Here is a 10,199-nt window from a genome sequence, read left to right on the forward strand (position 1 = left end):
TAAGCTTTCTTGTACAGTAGTAAGGGAGCGGGAACGTTGGAACACTCCTCTCTTCACACATGCATACAGCAGCATCACTTTGAGTTCTGGAGTCTCCAAACTTTCTTTTCAGTTTGTCTGATTTTCACCACTGGCACAGAGGAGAGATATTGAACTAGAGAGATTTTTTCTCTGGATGCAGGAACATCAATACCACTCATCCCGGCAGCAACTACAGAGGCAGATTGTCATGCAGCCCATATTCACTCCTCTGCTCAGTGGGCTGCATGACGATCGTTCACCGCTGTCGATCCATAGAAGGAAATGACAAGATTTTAGTCACATCAAATCCTTATTTACTGCTTCACAGGTTCATGTAGTGCTCTACATTGCCAGTGTGCCAATGTACACGTCATATGGGCAGGCTCCTCGAGCACATGGACACAAACAGATGGGCTCAGTCAGGAATACGTCACCTTGGCAACAGCAATCTTGCTGGCGCTGTGCTAGCTTTGTTTCTGGACCCACTACTGGTTCTTGGCCGCTTAATGAGACACTAGATCATGTTAAAAAATGCCAGTGACAACAAAACTTGGTAAGTCAACAAAATACAAATATAATTCAAGTTTTAGTTCTGTTTTTAGTTGTGAGATCTGTTCTCAATTATTTGTGAAAGGCACAACAAACAGCAGAGTTTGATGTGCAACCCATAAGGCGAATATGTACAAATATGCGTCACGACATGTGTGAGTAGAGATCCGTCAAAAACCTCCAAGTAGAATAACCTATTTCTTTTTTTTTTTTTTTTTTTATTTATTTATTCATCTAATATATTATGATAGCCATGGATAAGAAGATTTCAGAAGTCTTAAAAAGCAGGAACTTTCCCTCCGGGAACTTGCAGTGACCTGCTGATTCTTCACTCAAACACACTTGAGGCCTGACTTGATCTATGGAGTCAAGCACTTTCATCAGACCAAAGGAGAGACAGAGGGAAAGAGAGAGCAAATGCCAGTTGGATATTTAAAAAAAAAATTGATACTCTCTCCGACATAATCTCCTTTAAGGCCATTTTCAGTCATGAACGCTGTAGATTTTCTGCAGAATGTGCTGACGATTTGGGCTCTCTGTTGATATTCACACTGGCACTTCACAGTGGGAGATTCATTACTGGAGTTGTACTCTCACAGCTGGGGTTGCAAGTGGAGGGCCTTTTAGATAGGATGCAGATCATGCAATAGGTTTGCTGTGGAAATCTCTGTCTTGTTTCCAATGGCCGATGAAACACGTTTGGACTGTTTTCAGCAATATCATATCACTGGCTGAGTGAAGGGTGGCGTGCATCTAAGGGTAAACAGGAGCCTTTGGACATATACAGTACTGTATGTTCTCTGCTCACTTACTGTAATACCCATTTCTGTGTTGAAAGTCAAAAGACAGCCTCCCATTAACAAAAACAATGCCATACAAGGAATCCAAATCCATTTATTTTTTTGGTCGGAAACAGCCTGGCTGACATCTGTAGCTTTGCAACAGCCTGACTGGAACCCATTACCCACAATAATCTGAATTTGGATTGAACATCACAGGAAAAACAATGCTTTCCAGCCTGCAAAGACGTGTATTTACAGGCAGACACAACCACACGTATGCCTGTACCACTTTCACAGACAAGCATGTTCAAAGGACACACCCATATCTGAGGAGCATCAACGCTCCCAGGATCATTCCTAATCCCCGAAGTGAAAGGATGATCGTGCAACAGCAGTCCCGTTGTGCCAACGCTTTTATTAGAGACAATGCGGGAGAGCTACATTGCCTGAACCTTGACATACTTTATTGCTGATGGGAATTGCAACATGTGAATTATTAATGGCTTAAAGTAGGAATTCAGTATCCAAACAAGTGAGAAGAAAGCCACGGCTTTCAGACTCCATAATTCCTTTTCTCTCCATATTTACATTTTAGCTTTCATCCCAAAGTGAAAGGAGAAGGAGTATTTACATTGTAAATCCAATGGTAAGAATTTACGGTGAACTATGCCTTGGCCTAATATACTGTCCCCTACGCTTTTCAACTTTTGGGAGCATGGGGATTGTACCTTATGTCTAACACATGTCAGGCTTCTTTTTTTATGATCTGAGACAAGTTAATAATGGCACAAGACTGTGCAAGGTCGGCTCGTTTTCTTAACGACTTGAGAATATTTAATAAACAGTCTGCTGACAAGGTTAATGTTCCCGTGGCGGCATTTTCCTCTGACCACACTGACCTAGCATGCTGGTACTTACACATCCACTCATGTTCAATTAAATAAGTCAAGTATTACCTGAGTCAATCAAACAAAACACGCTCGAGATAAAAGACACACTGGACCAAATCAGACAGACAAGAGTGATTCAGTTTGGTAATCAGCACTGACTTCATATTCTGTCAAAACATAAAGGAATCTTTATAAATCCAATAGCGCTGTTGTACTTGAACTGACAAAGACTACACCTGATGCAGGTGTGGTATGTCACTGTTAAGACCATAAAGTCCCCTGTGAGTCATTTTCAGAGGAAAGTTAGGAACAAGAAGCGACTTGTGATTAGAAAAAGAAAATAGCAGCTTTGTCGCAAACAGGCTCATAAACATGGACCTTATGCACAAATGATCATGAGGCAGCAAGCAGGCAGTTGGAGGCTTGGAGGGTGTATGTCAGATCAAACACACGCAAACTCCTACAGTCTGTTGTGTTGAGACATGCCCTGCAACACAGAAAAATTCCATCGTGTCGTTCCTCTCTCTTGTCCCGCCAGCATCTGCTTTTATAATCGCACGAACAAAACAACTGGGAGACAGACACAAGGAGGTTTTTGTACATGGAACGGGGTAAATTCACGAGAGAAACCTTTTAAATTAATGCCAAACTTAGGAAGTAAATTACTGAAGCTCATAATGAGTCACTTGTAACCGTCATGGAAAATGCTGAGTCGTTGAATCTATATTTAGTTTCAAATAATGGTTACTGTCTCACTCAGATAATGTTACATAAAATCATGGGACACAATAACTCAAATTTGACCAAATCTTCCACATGTCGTTGTCTGTAGAGTGAACATGTGGGATGTGGAGCAACAGTATTAGTAGAGTAACGTAACTCCTGCCCAGTCACTGATATCTACATAAAGATTTGGTTTCTGTGTGCACATGTGCCTGTCTTTGAGTTTTTAGCAGTCTCCTGATCCAGACCTGAGGCCTCAGTCTGGGGGGGACAACTGCGAAACCCTAAGAAAGGACTTTGACATCGGGAAAAGCCAGGAGTGGATTAGAGAAAACCGCACATATACAGGTAAAAGCAGACGTACACCAACAATAGAACTGCTGTTACCTCCTCCTACTCACACGAGAAAGGAAAATGATAACACACTCTGCCAGGTATTCAATGTAAATGACTCCCATGCAAAAAACAAGCAACCTGCTCTGCAGCAGTTCTCTGATATATATCAATAAGACTAGCTTATGAAGCATTTAAAAACAAAGAACAATCACACATCGGAAAATGACTTGTAATGGCAAAGTACACTTACATAACTTCATCGGTGAAGTTGCCTTTCAGCGCTGCAGATCACCTGGGCAGGTAAAGTTTTGAAGTGGGTGTAACATTAAACCCTTCAGAAAGGAGCTGGAGAACAAGGAGAGTTAAATGACTCACGAAACAGGACTTTGTCCCAGTCAGAGAGTCTGACGATTGGCTGATCGGCCCTCAGGTAATCCTATCCTGCTGCCAGTCTTTTGGGAATTCTCCAACTCCAACCCAATATGAGGAGCAGTGCTCCTGCGCGGATCTCAAAACCGGCTCACCTCTACCGGGCAAAGGTGATCAGGAAGTGAGAGAACAGAAGGGCGGAGTTTGAAAAGGTAAACAGGAGAACTGCCCAAACCTGCTTTGGGAGTTTGGGAGAAACTGGATTTCACAAGAAGACTGAGTGAACACATAAAAGAGGGATTCGGCAGGTGTATGAAACCAGCCGTGTGCAACCCACAAACAATCTTTTGAGGCAGGTTGAAATGTCAAGCAAAAGGGCACTTCTGGTTAAAGATACAAGCTCTGGAAGGACCCTCTCTGTAAAACAATGAAGATCTACATGAAATACACAAAGAAAATCCTGCAAACTGTTTACTGATGCGGACTTGTTTTTACTTGTTTTAACAGAAGGTCTATAACCTGAGTAAATGTAAAATGCCCCAGGTTAACCTGTGTTAACCTACACAGCATGCAACATGTGTACACACACACACAATAATCCTTGCTGCTTGTACTGAGCTTTCTTTTGTTGATGCTGTGGTTTGCTTCTCTTTGACAATAGTTACCTTCATAAACCCTTGTATATAACTGGCTTTGTACAAAAACGGTCGTTATGCTCGATTGCAGACGTGGTTTCCATCTCTGCCTTTCCTGCCACACACTGTTCTTTAAAGCCAGAGACTGAGCCACAGGTGCTCCAGGCGAGCTCAACTGCACGATCTTATGAGTCACGCTGTGATATAAGCAGAGCTGAATCATTTACCCAGAATATTCTCCGAGCAGAAGGGCTGTACTCACCATCTGCACATGATAGTGCAGCACTTTCTTGGTAATTCATCGGTAATTTCTGTGTTGAGTGTAATGTGTGGAAATACAGGTTACTTCTGTAAACAAAAACACAAAACAAAACAAAAAACAACAACAACAACAAAAAAGTTATTACTACGTAAAAAATAGCCATGGGCGTATGTTTTGAAAAGAAAATGTGATTCTTAAAGGTAACTAAAAAAAGATTTCATCCATTTCTTGAAACAGCCAGCCGCTTTAGTTTCAGTTGTCTGAAAGTTGGAAAAATAATAAGTGGAATATTGGTTATGTTATACTTGAAATATTAAATAAAATAACTTTGAGGCACATCCCTATATGATCTGGATAATCTGTTGAAAGAGTGTTGAATCTGATCTTTTCCATTGTCTGTACTTACAAGTTCATAGTCTGAAAGTCTGAAAACCACAAATAAAAAAAGGACAATGCATTTATTGAAAAGCTTGAAAAGGAAAACGGTGACTCAGACTGACTCTCTAGTGTGAGCTAGAGACAATAGACACGCGTTAGGGTTAGCAGCTTCTACACCACCGCCTCCGTACGGCTGCAGTGAAAAAACTGGATTAGTGTAAGCAGCAATGATGAGTAAAGATCCTAGTACATTTAAGGATGTAGGCCCTTTCATAAATGAGCCAGAAAACAAACTCTTATATGTGCTAAATGAACCTGTTCCTTCATCTTTAAATGCACAGTGTAACTAAGTGAAGCTGTTGCATCACTGCTGGAGGGGTGTGTTACCATTTATGAGTTGAATGTACAGAGTGTAAAAATGCCAATGTGACACATCTGCCTTTAGCTCAAAGCACAGCTTAGTTTGTAAGACAATTTCAGATACTTGAAAAGTATTGACAGCATGTCTTGGCGAAGCCAGACTTCCTGTCTGAACCTCGATGCTGCTAACACTAAAGGCAATAACGCCACTCGTTAAATCAACAAAAAATCATATTTTTATGCTCAAATATGAGCTTGAGTTTGATGTTAAGGAATATTGAATTATTTCCAGGAAGTGTCTATCTCTTGTGGTCTCCCTACTTTCAGCAAAAGCCACTGAAAGTAGCTCTGGACCCCCATCATGATTCGGTATCACTTTATGGCACCGTCACATGTCAGGAAAAACCACCAATGATGACTATAAGATGAAGTAGTACAATGGGCACAGGTACATCTTGGATGGCATCATAAAGTAAAACAATTGCACTACCTGCAACAAAAAATAAAATCCAGACTGCTGTGTCACTTAGGTCCATTATGGAAGCGACTAATTTACTTTGCATGGCAACCCCATAAAGCCATGGGCCATTACGGCTGAGCTAGTCACTGCAGTTATGTGGCCACAGCATAATTGCTTTAACAGTGGCATGTTACTGAGTAATGGCAATCACTGTCCCAGTTTGTACATACTTTCTAACTCAATGTTCTCTGCGGTTTCCTCATTACTATTGTGTAAACCATTCCAGACTTCCAGTATATGGTTTCTCATCTATATTTTGCCTTATTATATGTATTAGTAGTTGCTTCAGTGGCTGACTACCCTTGGTTGGCCTATGCTTTGAAATAAATCATCCCTGTTAGATTTTGACTTGGCTGAGTCCTGTGTTGTGGTCCTCCATCCGGTTGCCCCATCACAGCACAAACTGGCCATTGGGAGCCCAGCAGGTTTGTTTGAGTGCCAGCAGGCGGTTCTTACCTTTCTAAACAGGACTGTGAAATTGAGACTTTGACATCTGCTGAATAATGAGCTGCTCTCTGCAGAGGAACAGGCCTAACCATCAAATTATTTTAAGGTTGAAATAAATAAATAATTACATACTCTCCTCCATGCTGTGCACCCTTCCTGCACCAAACCAGTCATGGCTCAGTTTGATCTCTGGGCACTTGTATTGTTCCTGAAATGTTCCTGGATCCAGGGGAGTTTGGCTACCTGTGTGATTTATTTGCTCTTTTGCCCAATATTAAAGCCAGCTACCCCTTGATAACTATTTACCCCAATGTTATGTCACATATTTAAGACTTGAAAGTTTGTGGAACTTGCAGCATTGATGTGTGACTTGAATCCTTAATGTTGTTTTTTCTCTTTCTTTGGGTTCAAGGAGTCAAATGTATTAATGAGTCCTGATAAGCAAAACATTTCTGAGGGGTTCCTGATGTCCTTGGCAGTTTTAATATCACTTATGCTTCCTTCTCACAAGACCTCTCGTCTTCCCCAGTGAAGAGCATAATGTGGCAGGAAGTACCACGATCCAGGAAAGGGCTTGTTTTCCTAACTTATACAATGTATATTGCTGCATTGACTCAGGGATTTAGAGTTTCTTGAACTCTTGAGTTCTCTTTGAAGTGCTGAGTGGACCTGAAGCTGAGTTGAACCTGCATCCTGTTTTTCTGCTGAATCCTCAACTCCCTGCTGCTGGAATTTATCTCAACGCTGTAGCGCAGGTGAAACCAATAATCTCTAAGATGCTTTCTTTACCTTCTGTTGTTCCGCCTTCCTGCTTAGACTGGCATATATTCTCCAAACCCCCTTTCCTACTTACTTCCTCTCTTCTCAGCTCTGCTTTACATTCATCAGACGCACATTCCTCTAAATCCCTCAGAAAAGACAGACAAAAATGCAATAAAATTGGCTGATACAAAATCATGGAATGACTCACATTATAAATACCTCTCACTTATTTATTTTTCTCTCTGTTCTCGTACGGATGTGAGAGACTGGTCATGTATCTTCCTATATTTCATGGTATCAGTACAGACACCCCAACTCGCATGAATATTGACGTGAAGCAACGTTGGAGGGCAGCTGATCAAACAGACAGAGCTGAGCCGACAATGGGGGTTCATCCTTCTTCCCTCTCTAATGTGATTATCCGGCACAGATGCTGTGTGGCTGCAGTAGCGATTTCTGTCCAGATTTATGTGTTTAGGTTTGGTGAGCGTACAACTGGTGAATCAGTGCGGAAGAAAAACTCGATTTTTTCCAACAAAGGTATCAGCTTTTAGCTTTTGTGTCTTTGAAATGGGTCACCCACCCGTCCCTATTTATTTCACTTAGATAAACCTAAAGCTCTTGCTGCTAAATGAAATAAAAGACCAATAGAGAGTAGATGCAATACAGTATATTATATTTTGCATTCATCTGCATCTCCTCTCATATTGGTGCAAGCTTCATCGCATTAATTCCCTGGATATTTCATGTAAATATGGTGTTTGTGGTAATGAGTTGTATAGAAGGGACGTGCGTTTTAAAATGTGTCGTTGTGCACAAATAGAAGCAAAATTCCTTGGAAGTCTGTGCAGTAGACGATGGATGATGAGCCTGCTGCGGATCATGAGTCTGCTGCATTCATGTCGTTTTGTGAATCCGTGGGACCATTCATCTTTATTCTTGTACATAAAGCTGTTCATTTTGTTCTTTTCAAAAGTAAATATACAAATCCAAGAATGATTCATCAACTGAAATACTTTTTGAACTGAGTAGGTCACCAAGACATTTTTCTCAGATACCATTACGATGAAGATGAATTATAGACAATTTGGGGGGAATTTTCAGTGTAATTATTTCTTGTGACACCCAACCTCTTTAAAAGTCCATTGAGAGGGGATGTCGCATACTGTAATGTGATGGAATTACAATAAAATTATAGAAAGAAGGGTTTTTCTTTAATTAGCTGCCCTCCTCTAATTTTAGTCAGATGTTACAAACTAAATGTATTCATGGTGGATTTTCATCAAATTTCATTGTGTTCCCATGAGGCACCTCTGAGTTTAGTAATGATTAGAAAATCTTGGATGTTTCTGATTAATTCACTGTGACTCCAGTTGTAGCCAGTTGTTTCACAGTAACTTGGACAAATTAGTCAGAAAAGATTAAAAAATAATTGACCATATATCACAAATGTTTTCAATAATCAGTCAGTCTGACTGTTTAAAGGGTTCAAAGTCATCGCTTTGCTGTTAGGTATCATGGTGTTCAGCACACTGAACACGGATCAGAGAAAGCAACATATTGAAGAGATGGATCATATGAAACCACAGAGCAGAAATTCCAAAGAGTTCCAAGATGAACTACATCAGAGTTGCTGCTCTGCTGCATCTTATACAGGCTGCCTTGAATCACTGCAGAGTGCAGTGACATCTAAAGACCATCCAGGTATTCTGGAGTGAAATGTGCCGCCCGCGGCCCATACTCAGAAAGCTTGGTCTCAGTAGCTGGTACCAACAGGACAATGACCTAAAAACACAGCTAAAACACCCAAGAACGTCTGAGAACAAAACACTGGACTATTCTACTGTCCGTATGAGTCCTGATCTAAATCCTATTAAACATCCGTGGAAAGAGCTGAAACATGCAGTCTGGAGAAGAAACCCTTCAAACCTGAGACAGTTGGAGTACTTTGATCATGAGGAGTGGGACAAAATAGACCAGAAGTCCTGCTGCGAGTTATAGAAATAACTTGATTGCAGTGATTGACTCAAAAGGTTGTGTAACAAAATATTTAGTTGAGGTGCCCATCATTTTTGTTTGGGCCAGTTTCATTGTTTGTTTTTTTTTGCGTTTTTTTTTATGATTCTATTAAGGCCACAAATCCAAAGTAATGCCTGCGTATAATACGTTTTTCTCTCTTCAAAGAAAGGATACCAACAGATGGGTCACTGTGTCTATGCATCTGTTGCCTCTGTAAAGCTAAATGAGGCTTCCAGATCATCATTAGGAAAACTTGATCTCCATAAAAACACCAATTAAAAAGTAGTGATGACCATTGTTTATAGTGAAAGTGATAAAAGAACTATAGCTGGTGTACTGTTAAACAAAATCAAGAATTGTTGTGGATACTATTCACTTCTTAGATGAGACAAGACAAACTACTTTCAACTCAAGTTAGTTTGTGGTATAATCGAAAGGAAGTAAATGTTTTAAACACTTGCAGCAGGCAGCACAGAGCAAGAAGCTCTTCCTTCATATACCAGTAGGACCTTTCAGTGAGGAGTTCAGATGGGTTGCTGCGGGGGCTGCTGCCTCCCTCCTCCATCCAGAAAACATCCATGTAAGGTAAATGTGTGATTCTAAACCAACCATGAGTGGTTGTTTATTTAATGCGGGCCTGTGATGGTGACCTGTCCACGGTATTCTCCAACTCTGGCACAGTGACAACCAGGATGGGTTTCAGTCCACCCAGCTGACCTTAAATAGAGTGGGTTTTTGAAAATAGATGAATGATATAAAAACAAGTAAACAATGCTTATTTTTATTGAATTACATTTTTTTCCCACTCATGAGTAGCTCTTGTGAGTTTCTCCATGTAACCTTCAGCTTTCGAGCCTCGCTCAAAGTGCCATTTGAAATACACAAGTGCTTCTGTCAAATATTGTTTCCCTCGCTCTTCGCTCACACTAACAGAATGTGGCTTTCCATCACCCTGAGTGCCACACATACGAACGTACACACTTTACTTCCCATCTATTAGTTACTGCCAGGGCCCTGTTGGCTCACTGCCACCTCAAGCATGCTTTAGTCTGGAGATGAAACGAAGCATCAGAAAGGATGAGCTCTGAAGCTTTTTCATTATGGTCGAGCACTTTTTGTTTATTACTGTGACTCTAATTGCTTTCA

At 40.8% G+C, this 10,199-nt stretch overlaps 1 protein-coding gene across 4 annotated transcripts in view; it reads right to left on the minus strand.

Moving 5' to 3' along the window:
• lnx1 (ligand of numb-protein X 1) overlaps nt 1-3,794 on the minus strand; it is a 37,261-nt gene extending 33,467 nt beyond the window's left edge. For 2 of the 4 annotated variants that reach the window (XM_061737982.1, XM_061737983.1), the window contains exon 1: nt 3,552-3,790. The gene's annotated coding sequence lies outside the window, so the exon portion shown is untranslated. Of the gene's footprint in view, nt 1-3,551 lie in introns of all 4 variants that reach the window. The other 2 variants (XM_061737981.1, XM_061737980.1) reach the window with 2 other exon arrangements.
• Between the last annotated feature and the right edge of the window lie 6,405 nt (nt 3,795-10,199).

Source organism: Cololabis saira, chromosome 13 (genome assembly GCF_033807715.1).
Source record: "Cololabis saira isolate AMF1-May2022 chromosome 13, fColSai1.1, whole genome shotgun sequence".
NCBI lineage: Eukaryota > Metazoa > Chordata > Actinopteri > Beloniformes > Belonidae > Cololabis > Cololabis saira.